At 40.3% G+C, this 15,703-nt stretch overlaps 1 protein-coding gene across 1 annotated transcript in view; it reads left to right on the top strand.

Moving 5' to 3' along the window:
• Window positions 1-15,703, top strand: part of PLPPR5 (phospholipid phosphatase related 5) — an 83,117-nt gene that overhangs the window by 58,057 nt on the left and 9,357 nt on the right. The window lies entirely within an intron of this gene.

The following is a 15,703-nucleotide window of genomic DNA, read 5'->3' as shown; positions in this document are numbered from 1 at the left end:
CTGATCTTTCTATAGTATCACATTCAACATTGGTTTGGTCTATTAGTCCTCTGCATATGTTGCAAAACCCCTCTTTTATCTCTGTTCGCTGGGATAAGCAGTGGGGGAGTGGACTGCAGGCTTGACATCAGCTTCTTTGAATTCTTTGAACTTTCTTTTTGTTTAGCATTGCTTTTTACGGATTTTCTTTGCCATCATCCAGGATTCTTTCCAGCATTAAAAGCTATAGAATTTTATTTTCAGTAGGAGTGTGAATAGTGTTGAATATTTAATAAATTACAATAAAGTGAAAAGGCATTATTTGTTGCAGTGCTAAATGCAGAGGATCAACTGTAGAATTAACTGATTCTACAGATTACATCAACATGGATCACTGGAAGGAGAAATCATGGCTGTGGTGCAGTTAGTGAAAGTGTGGTTTCAAGGCTAGATGTGTTTAGCAGATGCTGGAAATCAGCTGTAATCTTAATGTGCTTTGCCTGATTTAGTTTTAGTTGTATAGCTTGTAACACAGCACGAGTAAGAGGTGTGCTGTGAAGAGACCGGATCAATTTTCCTATTGATCTGCAAGCCTGCTCAGGGGCTGTGACTGCACCTGGGCTTGATGCTTTTCCAATAATTCATAAACAAAAATAATAGACTGCTGTATATCTGATTAACCCCAAGCTTAGCTTTATGAGGAACAGCAGTATTTTAATAAAATAAATACATTGTTATCTCTTCCACTGGGGTTTTTCCTTTGGAAAGATGTGGCTCTCTGAATACAGCGTGTGCAAATTGAGCAGACTTGACTCTAACGTCTCAGGCTTATTGCATAACAGATAGTTTGCCACAAGACCCAAGAGGATGATGTTTTGGAGCAAACTATTGAATTCCTTTGGGTTATCATTTTGAGGTGGTTAATTACATGTACAGCTGTAACCCAAAGGAATTCTGTTCCTTTTGGCAAAGATTCATCAATGCATGAAATTGTACAAAACACTGTGGATTTTCATACATGAGATTTCCTTGGTTACTTATTGCATTTTGAAAAACCTTCCTTACTTGTATTTCCCTTTGTAATTGTTTCTGCTATAGGAAAAGTAATGTGTTCAAAGGCAGTCATTTAATTTTGATAACATCAGAGCCATAATATTTTTGTTTCCTTGCGATCAGATCTGTTTGTTTCTCTTAACTTTCAGAGGAAGCACATTCCCGTAACAAATGCCACAGGCTGCAGAGTCCTTGATGTTAAGATGCTGCCCTGATTAAGAGCTAGGCAGGCAGCAAATTAGAAGTGCTGATCCTCAGATGCTGAGCTGGAACTCTGATTAGTCACTAGCAATAACTATAAAAGTCATATCAAAATATCTTCCTCGCTCGTAGATAAATGTTGTGGCACGCCTGTCTCTTTTGCAGTGGTCCTCGCTGTTCTCTGCAACAGTGACCTGGTACCAGAATGCAGTGCAGTGGTCAAAAGCAGTAAAGAGGGGTCCATGAAACATTGTGCAAATTATGTAAGGATGAAGGAAATAAAATAATACATAGATACAAAGTGCCTTGCGTAGACAGCAGTTTCTGCAGCTCACCTTGGCCAATCTGTTGTTTGTTTGTTTGTTTGTTTTTAATCATGTAACAGTTTAAACAGTGATAACAATGTGAAAAAGTCAGTAGTATTCTGAACAAAATCTAATTTCAAAGTGGATCTACTTTATGGTTTAATTTTAACCTTTAGCTGCTTGATTTACTTGTGAGTTCCTGGGAAATCCATCATGTACTCAAACAGCGAGTACTGTAAATTTGGCAACAAGGAAAAAAAGAAAGGAAACCGCATCATCCACATACATAATGTAGCTGAACCCCTGATTTAAATTCAAAGCTCAATTCAGCCTCAACTATAGAGCTGCAGCTGGCACCTCATAATATAAACACTTAAGTGGCCTGTTGAATTTATCCTCAATGTCCACAAATGAAGCTATAAACTTTCTTTAGAGCTTCACTTCTGCTTCAATGCCTGCCCATGATTTAGATTTGCAGACTTCACAGTAGCTCTGTGTTTCCCTGGCTGGGTGGAAAGTCCCATAGCAAACCTGCAAACATCCCGTGTATTTAGTTCTCTGCAGCTGTGCAAACAGCACAATGCATTTTCAATATTCTGCTTTAAACGTGCACATGGATAATTGAACTTCAAAGCAACAGCTCTGCTAATTCTTTTATGAGCATGCAAATCAGTAGTGTGACTTCTCACCAGATTGGGAGCTTAATGGAACAATCAGTCTGATCGAAACCCGCCCCAAGGCGTGAGCACAGTCGGGGGTATTTCTGCAAGGCTAATCCATGCTTTACTCGCTGGCAGGGTGCAAAACCAACAGTAGCCTGCAGTTAGCAAAGTTTTCATCTTTAAATCCAAATATTCCAGCTACCTCGCCTCATAACCTACATTATTTCAAGAGCAACGGCCCTGATTCTAGTATTATTTGAGGAGATCAAGCATGAAGATAGCAATTTAGCCAGAGGGGGGAAAAAAATCAATGTCTCGGATTTGGTATGGTCAGATGGAGTATTTGTTCAGTTCAGCATCTTCTTTTTCAGTAAAACCAAGCTTGGTGGTTGTTAAAATATGTGACGTGTTTGTCTCCATTATCTTTATTTCCTGATATTCTTTTAAAATGAGCTTTAACTTGATAAATACTTGGCATTTTCTCCTGTGATCATTACCATTGTACAGCCAGTTTTTAAATGAAAGGCTGAAAAATACATTAGGTGCCTCAAAGCCAGCCAAAGCAATTTACCATCTTGTTTTCTAGTTCACAGAAACAGATATGAATGTTTAACTTCTGGCTCTTGGGAAGCCCAACTTTAATTAATTCCATATAGAAAGTTAAGGCCCAAGAGAGAGATTCAATGGTGCCTTCACACGCTTGCGTATCTCCACACATACACCTAAATCAGCTGAAATAAAAGATTTTTAAAAAGCAAGATATTATTGTGAATATTTGAAAATAAGTGCAAATTTCAACCTTGAAAGGCAATTGGAATTTCCATGGGAAGCCACATAAATATTTATGTCCTGTGTTTCCACGTAGCTGGCGATTTGAGGTACAAAATCTTATTTTCAGCAAGTGCTAAGGATCTGTGGGCTGAAATTTTGCACCTTTTAAGGTCTCTCCATCTGAGGCGCGTGTGTCCGTGTAGAGGGAACTGTCTCTCTGTTCCCTCCTAAACATGGCTAGGTTTGCTTGTTAGTTTGTTTGTCTTTTATGTATTTTGACCGATTGCCAATGTCTCACAGGGAATGCAAGCAGCAGGGCAAAGGGTGAAGTGGGGAACGAGACCCTGTTGTGGGGTGGACGCAGAGCTAACGTTGCTGCTGGCAGCTCCATGGGCTGCCCCTTGCCCACTGTGAGGGGCTGTGCCACGTAGGAGCACTGTCCCTGGGGCAGCCAGGAGGGTCGTGACCTGGTGTGGGGCTTTTGCAGGGCAGTGGCACGGCAAGCTGGGTGTCACGGGGCATGTAGCAGTTACTTATTCATCATCTCTTTTTTCTCTTCTCTCATCCCTTTGATCGGAGACTTTCTACATTTTTTATTCTACCTCCTTCTGCTCCATTTCCCAATCTTTTTTTCTCTACTGAGTTATTTCCTCTGGGTCTTTTTTCCTGTTCATTTTTTCACAGCATTTTTGAAGCCGAAAATACATCAAAGACGCTTCAAGTTTGAGCTGAACTTTAAAACCCACAGCTTCTGAGGGACTTCAGGGCTGAGGTGGATTCGCTTTCCTCCTTAGTGAGGAGGATGGGGTGGGCCTGGCGTGTCCGTCCCCACCAAGGACTGGAGTGAAACAGGAGCAGTCCGGTGGGGAGTGATCTTCAGAGCAAAAATGACACCAGGACCTGCCACCTACCCGCGGCCACCACCGCCCTGCCTTCTGATGACAACACATATTTTAAAGGCAATCTGAAATTTTCCAAAGCCTTGCTCTTTGATAAGCGAATTTGAGAAAGACTGTGAGTGATAGAAAAAGCGCCCAGTAACAGAGGTGCTCTTGCAGTGTCTCCAGGAGGTAAGCCATGGTGACCATCGGAAGCCACCTGGGAGCAGTGACACCGTGTCCTGCTGGGCCCATGCGGTGTGTGTCAGCTGAGGACAGCTGGCTCCAGGAGCTGGCAGCAGGGGCGAGTGCCCCCGGCCAGCATGTGTGCCCTTGCCCCCTCCCAGGAATTTACCAGGCCACCAAATTATCCCTCTCAATAGAAAGCAAATGCTAAAAGCCAGTGTAGCCATGTGCAGGCACCCCTGAAAGACGTGGCCTGCTGGCACGTCTTTAAATCTGGCATTCAAAATTGCTCAGACAGATGGAACAAAAGTATGTAATAAAATGTGACATTTTATTTTATCATCCGTGTTTGTTAAGTGAATTCTTCTGATTATTCGCACTGTCAAGAGCACTGAATACGATCAGATTCTGACAATTTGCAGTTTATAAAAAACAACTCCAGGGGTCAGACAGAAAAAGAATAAGTAATAATTAATTACAGGATGCACATTCATCCAGGGAATCTGGCCACAGTGGGTGACAGCTCAGCCTAACAGAAAAAAAAATGATGAGTTGAAAAAGTCACAGCTTCTGTAACCAATTACTTCTCAGTACCAATTACCTAGTTCATAGTGTCCCTTATATATATGTTTCTATATATCAAGGCTTTATTAGAAATTGCTGTCTCCCCAGTGGCTCCCCCTTGTTTGCTTTGGTGCATAACAGAGCACCTTCTTTTCTCTCCTCTGCCAAGCACATTCCCTGTGATAGCGCTGGCTCTCCTGCATGGTGTTTTGTTTCCTGCTGCCCTGGCCATGCTCCTACAGCCTGCAGAGCCCAGGCAGCCCCTCTCAGGCCACAGCAGACAGCCGCACAGCTTTAAATTCCCATTTTTTATTCCAGAGAAGCTAACCCTGAGGGTCAGCTCTTGCCGCGTAGCATTGCTAACAAAAGGAAGAGGTGGAAAATTGGCATCAGCACAGAGCGAGCCCTGATGCTGGCAAAGATTGCCCCCTATGCCTCCTCTTCCAGTCTGGTCAGGGACTTCTGTGGCAATTATATCACTTAATGTTCAATTAGTACTAAATTGGAAATATTAAGCAGTATATGATTGAACTCTTAATTAGCAATTAAATTAAAAGCACCCTCCTCACTGCAAGGGAAATGTCATTGAGACTAACTTTGACAGTATTTTGCAAACAGCTTTACTGCATTTTATAGGTGACAATTTTCTGGGGCTTAGCCCTGTGTTTGCTGTGCCTGTGTGCTCCTACTACAAACAGGAGTAGTTTGCATCCCAAGGACATACCAAAAATACACATGCAGAGGTAAATATTAATTCCACTGTAGCAGCAAGTAGAAGTCCCAGCTTCCAAGCAGGCTAGTGATGTTAGGTGCCTTATCAACCAAACTGAAACACACCCCTAGCCTTGAAAGCTGACAATCTGAGCAATTGCAGTATTTACATAGATGCTTACATTAATGCCTGGAAAAGTAACCATGATACTACTGAAATCTGTAGTCACGATTTTGTTACGGCAGCAATTTTCTCACTGAAGAATCTAAATCAGCCAAGAAAGCACTGGCAGCTGTTGATAAGGTGCAGAAACAAGACAGAGTTTGGGGACACAAGGGGTGGATTTGCCTAGGGGAAAGGTCACATTCCCTTCATGGTCTCAGTAAAACAGAGGTTTCCAGTTCGTGACACTTAACTTGGGCATGGTTGCTCCCTGATTAGAGCAGTGGGTGACAGCAGATGGGGCAGCTTGCAGCCACGGACCAGGGCATAGGACCTGCTTATCCCACCACATTTCAGCCTCCTGAAAGCCCAGCCCTTTGCTCCCCAGACGCTGGCATCCCTCATAAACACAGTACCCATACCCTGGCTGCAACTAATGCCTGAAAAATATGTGGCAGAATATTACTGAAGCTTCTTCTTTGAATCCCTCTGCTCTGGGATCAATGCTGACCTCTCGTTGGTGCCAGCACTGATGCCCACAAGGGGAACTCCCAGCACAGCTGCTGCTCTCAGTAGCAGCGTTAGCTCTTTCAGCCTTCCTCAAAACTGGCTACATAAACTGTAGGTGCAACATTTCACTGTAAGGACCTTGTCACTTGGGTAACCAGTGCTGCTTGAAGGTGCTGAGGAGAGAAGGGAGTAAGTGAATGAAGGCAGCAGAGGCAGCGCATTGAGTCGTCCAAGCAGCAGTCTCCCTATTGATATCATTCTTGCTGCTCGGTGAGTTTTTGGCCACTGACTGTGATGTCCTACCTTTCCAAGCAGTCTAAAAATATGCATTTTGGGGTGGGCATTTTTTTTGCCATTTCAGTAACTGTAAGAGAATATTGAAGAGCAGTTTCAGCACTGGATCACAATAGCTTCCATCAGGGGATGTGTTTTGTTCACTGGTGGATGAAAGTGTTGAATCATTACCACCTGGATTTTTAGTTGCACCTCTGAACAATACATAGGCCAAGAATTATTTGCAAAAATTATTCAGCAACACATCTCAAATAATGAATATTTCAAATAAATCATTATGGGCCATACTCAAATAGGAAAAGAGGCAAAATAGATGATGAATTATTCATACAGCTTTAGCACTAATGTAATAAATATTACGTGGTGTCGGAGAGAAATGAAGGATTTTGAAATGAAGAAAGAAATTAACTGTGAAGGAAAAGCACCTGAAAATTGGAGAAGGTGAATACACAGATTTGAGATATGTGAATAATAATGAAGAGATTAACAGGGGGAAAAAGTATGACAACTAGGATTCTCTTTGAGAGGCAAAATACTTTTCCTCTTTGGTTCTTTATCTACAGAGAATTTATAAACTTCCCAAACATCCTTCAGCTCTGTTTAAAAAATGAAAGAAGCCCCCCTGGAGATAGCCAGGTGGGAACATGCCTAGATCTGACTAAAGGGGATTAGCTGAGCAGACGTACTGAAATGCTAAAGGACTGTAACATGTAGAGAAAAATACTATTTTAAGTATCAAATAACGTATTACTTTTATTTCTCAAAGTGACTTTTCTCACCAGATGAATACTGAACTGGGACAATAGGATTGTTTACTTTTAAGCGTAGGATCCGTAAGACTCTTGGTGTGCTTCAGGTAGGCTCATTCAGCAGCATTAGCAGTGACACTATTAAGCATGTCTGAGTGGTCAGGCAAATCTCTGACAGTGCTTCAAACAAAAATGTCATTAATTCCTTGTTTGCTCTTTTACTCAGGTGCAGTGTGTGCAGATTCTCACTAGTCTTATCTGTTCATCTTAACATTTGCCCAAAAAAAAAAATGAGGGAGAGGGGGAGTTAACATTTTTTTCCCTTCCAAATCCCTTCCTAATTACCTTCCTTTTTAACAGTAAGTAGAAAATGGAAGAGAGGAGAGAGGATACAAGTTTAAAAAAATAACATATTCCATACAGATTTAGGAAAAAAAATTAAAAATATATATTTTTTCTAAAAGTGGAATGGAAATGGAGACACATTACACATTTTCCCCATTGACAATGGACTTGGGCTCCTGCGTGTTTGGAGCATACTCTGATAAATGCCATCTCTGAATTTAATTCAATAAAGTAAGGTCCACTTAATGGTGTCTATAAATAGTTCTTATGACCTCAAGAATAACATATTAAAATGAAATAGATGTTTTATGTTCGTCATTTCCGTAAATGTCTCATTTACAAAATCTGTCATGGGCGAACCAGTCTCCTCCTCATTGGACATTTCCCAGCCTTGGCATATCAATCCATCTTTTGCACATCTGCTCAGAAAATGTAATTAGTTATACCCATATGCTACAGACATACATAATAAAACTTAAGAAACAGAAAAGGCCAATAGACCTGACAGACTTTCTTGTTTCTACTGTGTGTATTTTGTTGAAGAATTAGAAAAGTGAAAAGCTTATTTTTGCTCTCTGCCACAGGATGGGGATATCTTTGTGTCCTAATCAACTTCAAGAGATTAGATGAACACACTTGGTAGGGAATGCTAATACTTCTAGTTCTAGTCCCTTGAGAAGAGGCATTTATTGGACGGGCTTATAACTCTAAAAAGACTTAGTATTTCCCATATAGATGTACCTTCTTGCCCTATCAACATACCTATGAACTTGTCTTTGTAATGATAAGAAAGATAGACAAGGATCCTCATCTGATGTTTTGGGACATGGGAGACTGAGCTGAGAAGCTCTGGCTACACAACATGACCCTCATATGTAGCAAATATGGGAACTCTTAAGCGCGTTGATCAGCTTTTTTTGACAGCTGTGTTCAATCTTGCTGGCATATGGGAAAGGGGACAGGGACTATGGTACAAAAACAAGTGACACCTTGGTCAACAAAAGTGGGTTCAATGGCAACTCTGTTTTCTTGTTCTTTCACTGAACTCCAAAGCAGTGTCTCACTGTTCACTACCCTAACTAATTCATGGCCATTTGGCATTATAGAAACGTCATTTTAATTTTCTCTCTGACACACCACATTTAGTAACTGCATACGTTGTTTAATGGCTGTGCACTTTTCAAAACAACAACAACAAAAAAAGCCCAACCAAACAAAAAACAACAACAAAAAGGCCCTTTCAAATTATTCACATTCTTTTAGCTCAGTAGGGGGTTCAAAATCAAACCGCTGTACCTCCATCTTCTTACTTTTCTTTTAGGGTTAATTTGGAAGAAAAGAAAAGCTCTCCTGATTATAGAGATTTAGCTTTCTTTATAAACTGGCTATTTTAAGATCTGTTTACAAGATCACAATATGAAACATCATTCAAAAACAGTGTGAATTGATTACATCCTTCTGGAGAACATGTTGCAGTAGAATATGCATTTGTAGCTGTTACACTGCCCTATAATTAACGCCTTATGGCTTTCCTTCTAAACACATGTTGCTACTGCTAGAAAACAGCTGAGATACTTAGGAGACAATGGAAAATGCTGCCCTCTCCAAATCCCCCCCCCCCCCCCCCCCCCAGCCTTTTTTTAACAAATGGCAAAATGCTGTGGTCACTAAGAGTGAAGTCAAGGTACTGATTATATTTTTCTGCTCCAGTTTCTTTTTAATGAGCATTTTTTCCCCAAATACTATTAATAATTTGAATGTTGCTTAAATGGTAGAGTGTATTAGAACATCAGAACACAGTCTTTGGTCTTTTCATTCATTTCAGTGGATTCTGGATCACAGCATAATGATGGAATGGTCAGCAATCACATCAGGAATGCTCACATATCCCAGAATGAATGAATGAATGGAGAAAAAAACAAGATGCACAATATAAATACATTTGCATGGTTAGAATTACTTAGGAAACTCAATTCTGCTCTGAACTGGTCTCATATTTTTTAAAAGCTAAAGCTAACAATGAAATATTTCTTGCACTGAGCAGCTCTCCACACAGATGAGTGAACTAAATGTCAGCTGCATGGGAACATGGTGGTGCTAGGTGACACTTGGCTGCCATTTTATGGAGTTGTATGTGTGATCCTACATGCATGCTATAAACTAGCTGTAGACAAATAATGAATTGGAACAATATAATATCTGGGTCTGTGTTATTGGAGAGGGACTCCCAAGGAAAATCTTCACAACCTTGCAATATTGTTGTTCTAAATAAATACTTTTGATAAATGAGATGACACAATAAAAACCAGACATGAAATAATATTTCTTTCCATAAAGATCAGCAGTAAGTGATTCTAAGGGCAGATGACTATGTATAGCAATAATGATGATCAGCTTTGTCAAGGTGCAGATGACTTTCTGAGCAGGGATGCTAGAATTCCCATAGCAACCCTTAAAACTTCAGATGCAACACACATCCGGTATATGTAGCAATCCATGCAAATAAGGAACAAGAACATTTTGAATTAGGGGTTAAAAACTAAGCTAAATGTAATTTAAACTATTAAAACAAATATCCTTTAATTGTATACAAGATATTTTCTCTTTCCATCCTATATTCTGCTCTTTTATATTGCCAAATCTATGTATAGACTACAATGTGTGTATATATATATATGTATAGACCTCTGTCTTCGTAGTATGACCCGTGATCTCCCTTGAGCAATGTGACCAAGCACAGTAGCAATCCTTTTGTTCCTCAGCCTGTCCCTCATCCCGCAGCAGTGCTGCAGCTCGGCGAGGCAGGGGTTCCTTAGCCCGGCACGGCAGGCCCCCAGCCTCCGTCAGGGATCTTCGTCCCCTCTCCGAATGTGGCTGCAAAAGCCCTTGTGAAGCCTGGGAGAGGAGCTGGGTCTGAGCAGGAAGCAGCGCATGAACTGCGGGAAGTGGCTCTGCAGCTCTTAGGGAAAGGCAAGTTAAGAGGAGGGTGGGAAAAAAAAGAAGTTGTGGATTTTCTAACAGGAGCTGGGTAAGACTTGCTGGTTTGACCCAGAATATTAGATATTTTGGATAGAGCTGATGCTTTTCTGTACTGAGAGTCTTTCTCCTTCAGCAATAACTCAGAAATGGAGAGAAGGCTAGAATAAGACCTTCAGTCTTCAGCAGGACTATATTTCTTCATTAGCTATACTGATCAGTGAAAAAAATGAGGCACAACTACATTTGTATTATATTTTTAAACTCTTCTAAGAATTGCATGCAGACTAAAAATGTGTGCCTCTAACAGTGCATGATCGTCATCCCAGAAAAATACAAAATTAGTTGCTTTTCCTGCTTTGCATCTCTCCTTTTATATTTCTCCATTATTTTTCTTCCATGCAATGTAATAGTAACAAAATATGTGGAATCATAGGAATGAAACGACATGCTGAAAGGCACCAATAAATATTGAACAATTGCCTTTACTATGTTAAGCTGTCACAATTAATTTGCTTACAAAATCCGTACTGTCCTGTTAGTGAATGAGCACATAGCCTCCAGAGAGCTATTCTGACTTAGCTATTTTCTCTTGAACCCAATTGCAAATGGATTAAATCTTTCTCTATCCTTGCTTTAGCCTTCCATTACTGTCAGCAAACAGAGTGTCTGCCAGGTTTTCTGTTTATTGCACAAGGTATTGTTAGTGGACAAAATCAGGCAATAATGTACTAAATTCCTGTAATGGTTTTTCTCTTTATAGAATTACTCTCTATTTTTGCTTTATTTTATAGATTCATAAAATTTATTTTTTTTATTTTTTTATTTTTTTTAGGTTGAAAGGGAACCGCATAATCATCCCTCTTTTGATTTTATTAGCTAGAAGCTTTGGACTCTTGTGCTGAGATATATGTAGAGACAGGGTATATGGAAGTATCAAGCAGTAAAGAAATGAAAAAAAGTGTTAGCGTCTTGAAACTTCAATGAGCTGCTGCTCATCTAGGCAGTCTCAGCAGTGTTACAGGCTCAGGACAAGCTTTGTGGGGCCCCAGCAATTCTTACGGGCTCCTGTGTAAGAGATGCAGTTGCTCATGACAACTGTTTTTGGCTTGTAACTGAGTGACCAAACAGTTCTCTACGTAAAAGTGAGAAACTTTGTGATATTTGTACATATATAGAGCCTCCTGTTCAGCTCTCATTTTAGAGACAAGGTTTTCAACACCTGATGAAAGCTTAACTTGATTGAAATGAACACAATTATAGAGTTCAAATAATAATTAAAAAAAAAAATCATTTGCCAAAGAGCCTTGTGAGATGCTTTATTTACAGTAATGCTAAGGATTAAATAATTTCCCATTAGAACATACTGCAACCACATATTTCTGAATAAAGAAGTTAGTTTGCTCAGACAGGCAGTTGAGTTGCCTTTAAGCTGGCTTACTGTTGTAACACTTAAGGACCAGTGAATCCTACCCACTACAGGGCATCAACATTGCCTCGATTGCAAGGAAGTTTGGATCTGACAGTTAATGGCTTACTTGCAACTTGTGGTTAATTATTAATGCAGACGTAACAATGCTTATTCCTTAACTAACCTTGTAAGCAATACAATTATCACAGGAATTATTCCTGCTGAAAACCCAGTGTCATGCCACAGTCTAGATCAAAAATTTTAAAACTCAAAGTAGAGCTTTTTGCCTGTAGGAAAATTAACATCTTTTTTTTTTCATCATTATTTCCATTATATTTGAAACAAAGACATTCTTTTAGAGCTCAGCCCTAGTAGTGATGAAGTCTGCACCAGGCAACCATCACCAACCATTCAGTGCCGTGAGCCAGTGATGCCCTAGCAGTACAAGCAGTCTCTGCTTTACCTTTGCTAGTGACAGTTTGCACTGGTGACAGCTCCTGTTAGGTTGCTGAGAAACCTTTTGGTCATTTCTTTGTATGTGCTTTCAATCTAGCAGAAAAGAGAAATGCATTGTTTATAGGCTGCAGATACGAAGCACCAGCATAGAAAGAGGATGCATATTCTCAACAAATGACCTTTTCTTGTCTTGAGTATCTTCCTCTTTATGGTCAAGCCACAGACCACAGAAAGTAACCCCGGCAGCCATGCTGGCCGTGCAGCAACAACACTGTGTGAGGAAGCTGGTTGTGGTTAACCAGTAGCTGAGATTTGCATGTTGAGTTCAGAGGAAAAGGCAGCTTTTTCTTTATATTTTTTTCTTTCTTTCTTTCAAATAATCATTTGACTTGTGCTTTCCAAGTGTCTGTACATAAGTTCAAAATGTTGTAATGGGCAAAATTACCTGACCAGTAACTCATGACAACTTACCAATGCTCTTATTTCTGGTAGTGGGCAAAAAAAAAGGCATCAGTGCGAAAACTGGAACTGTTGGGCCCAGAAACCTCTGGAAGGTACAGCTGGGGCACTGCAGAGCAGTTCCCCCCCCTCCCCAGACATCCTTCTGCCCACCAGAACTCACTGGTCCCTGCAAATACTTGTAACAAGTTGTCAAGACCAGATATAAATAAAACTCATTATGAACCACTGCTTCTGGTTGCCAGAAGAAACTCGTAAGCTGTGGCGGTTATATATTCTCTAGGTGGTGATTACCTAGCTAGGAAAGTGGAGATGCAGGCTGAATTTTCTGTTTTACAATAAAACAATAATGTTTTTAAAGTGCCCCCGCATAAATTTGAGAGAAAAAAAAAAAAAAAAAAAAAAAACACCACTGGATGGGAAACTTTCTAGCTCTCAGAGCTGTTGTTTGGGGCTCTCTGCAGACAGATACACGATACACTAAGACTTCACACTGGTTTTACACTGACTTCTTTTCTAGACAATTAGAATCACCTTTTCAGTATTTAATTTCAGAGGGCAAATTTGAAGAAGGAAAATAGAGGTGACCAGACTGAACCTTTTTTGCTGTAAGCAGCTAAGAGTTGAATTCTTAGTCAGACTCCTGGCACTTCAGAAATCATCTTAAGTGGCTGGGCTCTAACAGTCTGTACAAAGCTATCTGAAAACAGCAGAAAGAAAATCCAAAGTATAAGCAGGTTGGTTATGAGTTTAAGAATAGTTTAAGCTTTTTCTAAGCAGTTGCCTAAGGAAGTTGAGACTCCATAACATTAACAGTCATTGGAAACAGGGCTAAAGACACAGTATGTTTTCTAAAATAGTAACTATTTGCACCACACAAAGAGAACATTTGATTGTACTTAACAATAGACCTTGCTTTTCCATGATAGAAAATCAGAAAATCATGATAGAAAAATCATGATCAGAAAATCATGATAGAAAATCAGAAAAATAACAACTCAATCACAAGAAAGCCTCTACGTAACTAGTGGGTCTTTCCCCATAACTTATGGCCTAGCTAAAGAGGAAAATAAATTAAAAATAAAGCCTAAACATGACGAACTGCAGCCCAGTTTTTACTAAGGATGCAAAATCCCTCCTGGTGCTCTGATTTCCAAACACCTTAGAGAACAGCTCTCTGCTCTGGCAGAACATGCAGGTAAAAATCAATGCAACAGACACTGGTATTCCCATCCCAACTAACCAGACACTGCCTTTTCTCACAGGAGCTTAGGCATGCTATTTAATTTTTTGTTACACTTAAACATTCATATCCTTCCAGGTAAGCCTGCTCAGGCTCACTTTCTTGAACTTTCTCTTCTCTGTCATTCAGAGTGCTACTGCTGCCTATCTTGTAGGAATCCTGCTTATAGGATTGTATACTACTGAGAGATTAGGAGCTAAAAACAGCAGGCAAAATTCAGAATTAATAAATGCAAATTAATGCTCACTGGGGAAAAGCCAATTCTCCTATAAATACACACTGATGAAAATTAAATTATTTGGTAACCTTCAGAATAGCACATAATGTTATGAAATAGCAACTTAGCATTCACTGGTACTTTAAAAAATAAATCAGAAATAGTAAAGAATGAGGAAAAAAATCAAAGCACAATTATGGGAATGTGGACATTTCTGGTGTGCCTGCATTTTGACCACTGGTTGCAGCAGAATGAGAAAATACAGAGGAAAGCAGCAACAATGAGCGCAGATATGGAATGGCTTTTGTAGAAGCCATATTCAATGTGGTATCCTAAAAAGTTAGATGGAAGAAAAAAAAAAAAAAGGAAAGGCATTAACCACTATTAAGCACATTGATAGAAGCTCTGACGTTAAAAATAAAAAAAAAAAAATCACAGCAAGGATATGCTGGAGAAAGAGCACGGCACTGCCATGTGGCTCTTCCCTGCCTCCTGTGAGCACCTGCTGCCAGCACAGCGGGACAGGGCACCCCATGGCACGGCCCTGCTCCATCCTGATGCTGACTTGCCTCTGGTCTGTACAGCTGGTAAGCTCCTGCAAGTTTTCCAGGCTGGGAGAGACGTGAGCTTCCCCTAGGATTTCACAAGCATCTTCCCTGCTATAATATTATAGCTCAAAGAGATTGATCTAAATTTTCATTAAGGCTTCATGGGGCAGCATGGGACCAGCCGTCCCTTTAAAAAGTAAAGCCTGCTAAAAAGGCTGGACTCGTAATCTAGATTGCTTAAGATCGAAGGCACAAAATGACTCATCAGCTGAATGTCCTGCTTGGACAGGTCCACAGCCACCCAAGTGCAGCTAAGTGCTGAACAACTGCAGTCATTGTCTGAATGACAGAAGCGGGATCACAGAGTATCACCAAAACCAGGCAAAGGCTGGCACCGTGCTGCTTCACGAGGCCAGAGCCATGGTGAGGATGGCACTTGTTCTTCTCAAACTCTGACTTAGGCTTGCTCACACCGTAACTGCCAAGGAGAACAACTACAGGAGTTAGAAGTGCAGGCTGACAGAGTTCAGTGACTGGAATATGTCAGTGCATACTGCGCTAGTGAATCATAGCAAAACTCTCTTTTCCTTTTTTTTCTCTTTCACTTCCATACCAGCCATCCAAAGAGGGAAGAAGTTAAGTATTATAGGCAGGTCAGCTGTGGGAGTAAAAGGCTATCGATCGGCCTTGATCTGGCAAACTCCAAAGTTCTTGTGTTGGCAGGATGAGTGCTTTGACAAACATATCAACGTAGAAATAGTCTGCTTCATGAACTATCATTTTTTTATCTTTTTAAAAACGTCAAATGAGATGCTTAATAGACGAGTAAATGCTGCAAACTGAAAACTGAATTAACAGGACTTTAAAGCAGTATTAATCTCACAGAACAGGTTCAGCATCTTCCCATGCCACTTTGCCATGGGGTGACTAGAACAATCTATTAAAACAATCCTAAATTGCTCCTTGCAGACTACACTATGTAATTTTACAAATATAGGCAATTACTCAACAAAGAGAATATA

Source organism: Aythya marila (genome assembly GCF_965140915.1).
Source record: "Aythya marila genome assembly, chromosome: 8".
Classification (NCBI taxonomy): domain Eukaryota; kingdom Metazoa; phylum Chordata; class Aves; order Anseriformes; family Anatidae; genus Aythya; species Aythya marila.
The sequence above is the reverse complement of the archived record's forward strand: the minus strand, read 5'-3'. Positions and strand labels throughout refer to the sequence as shown.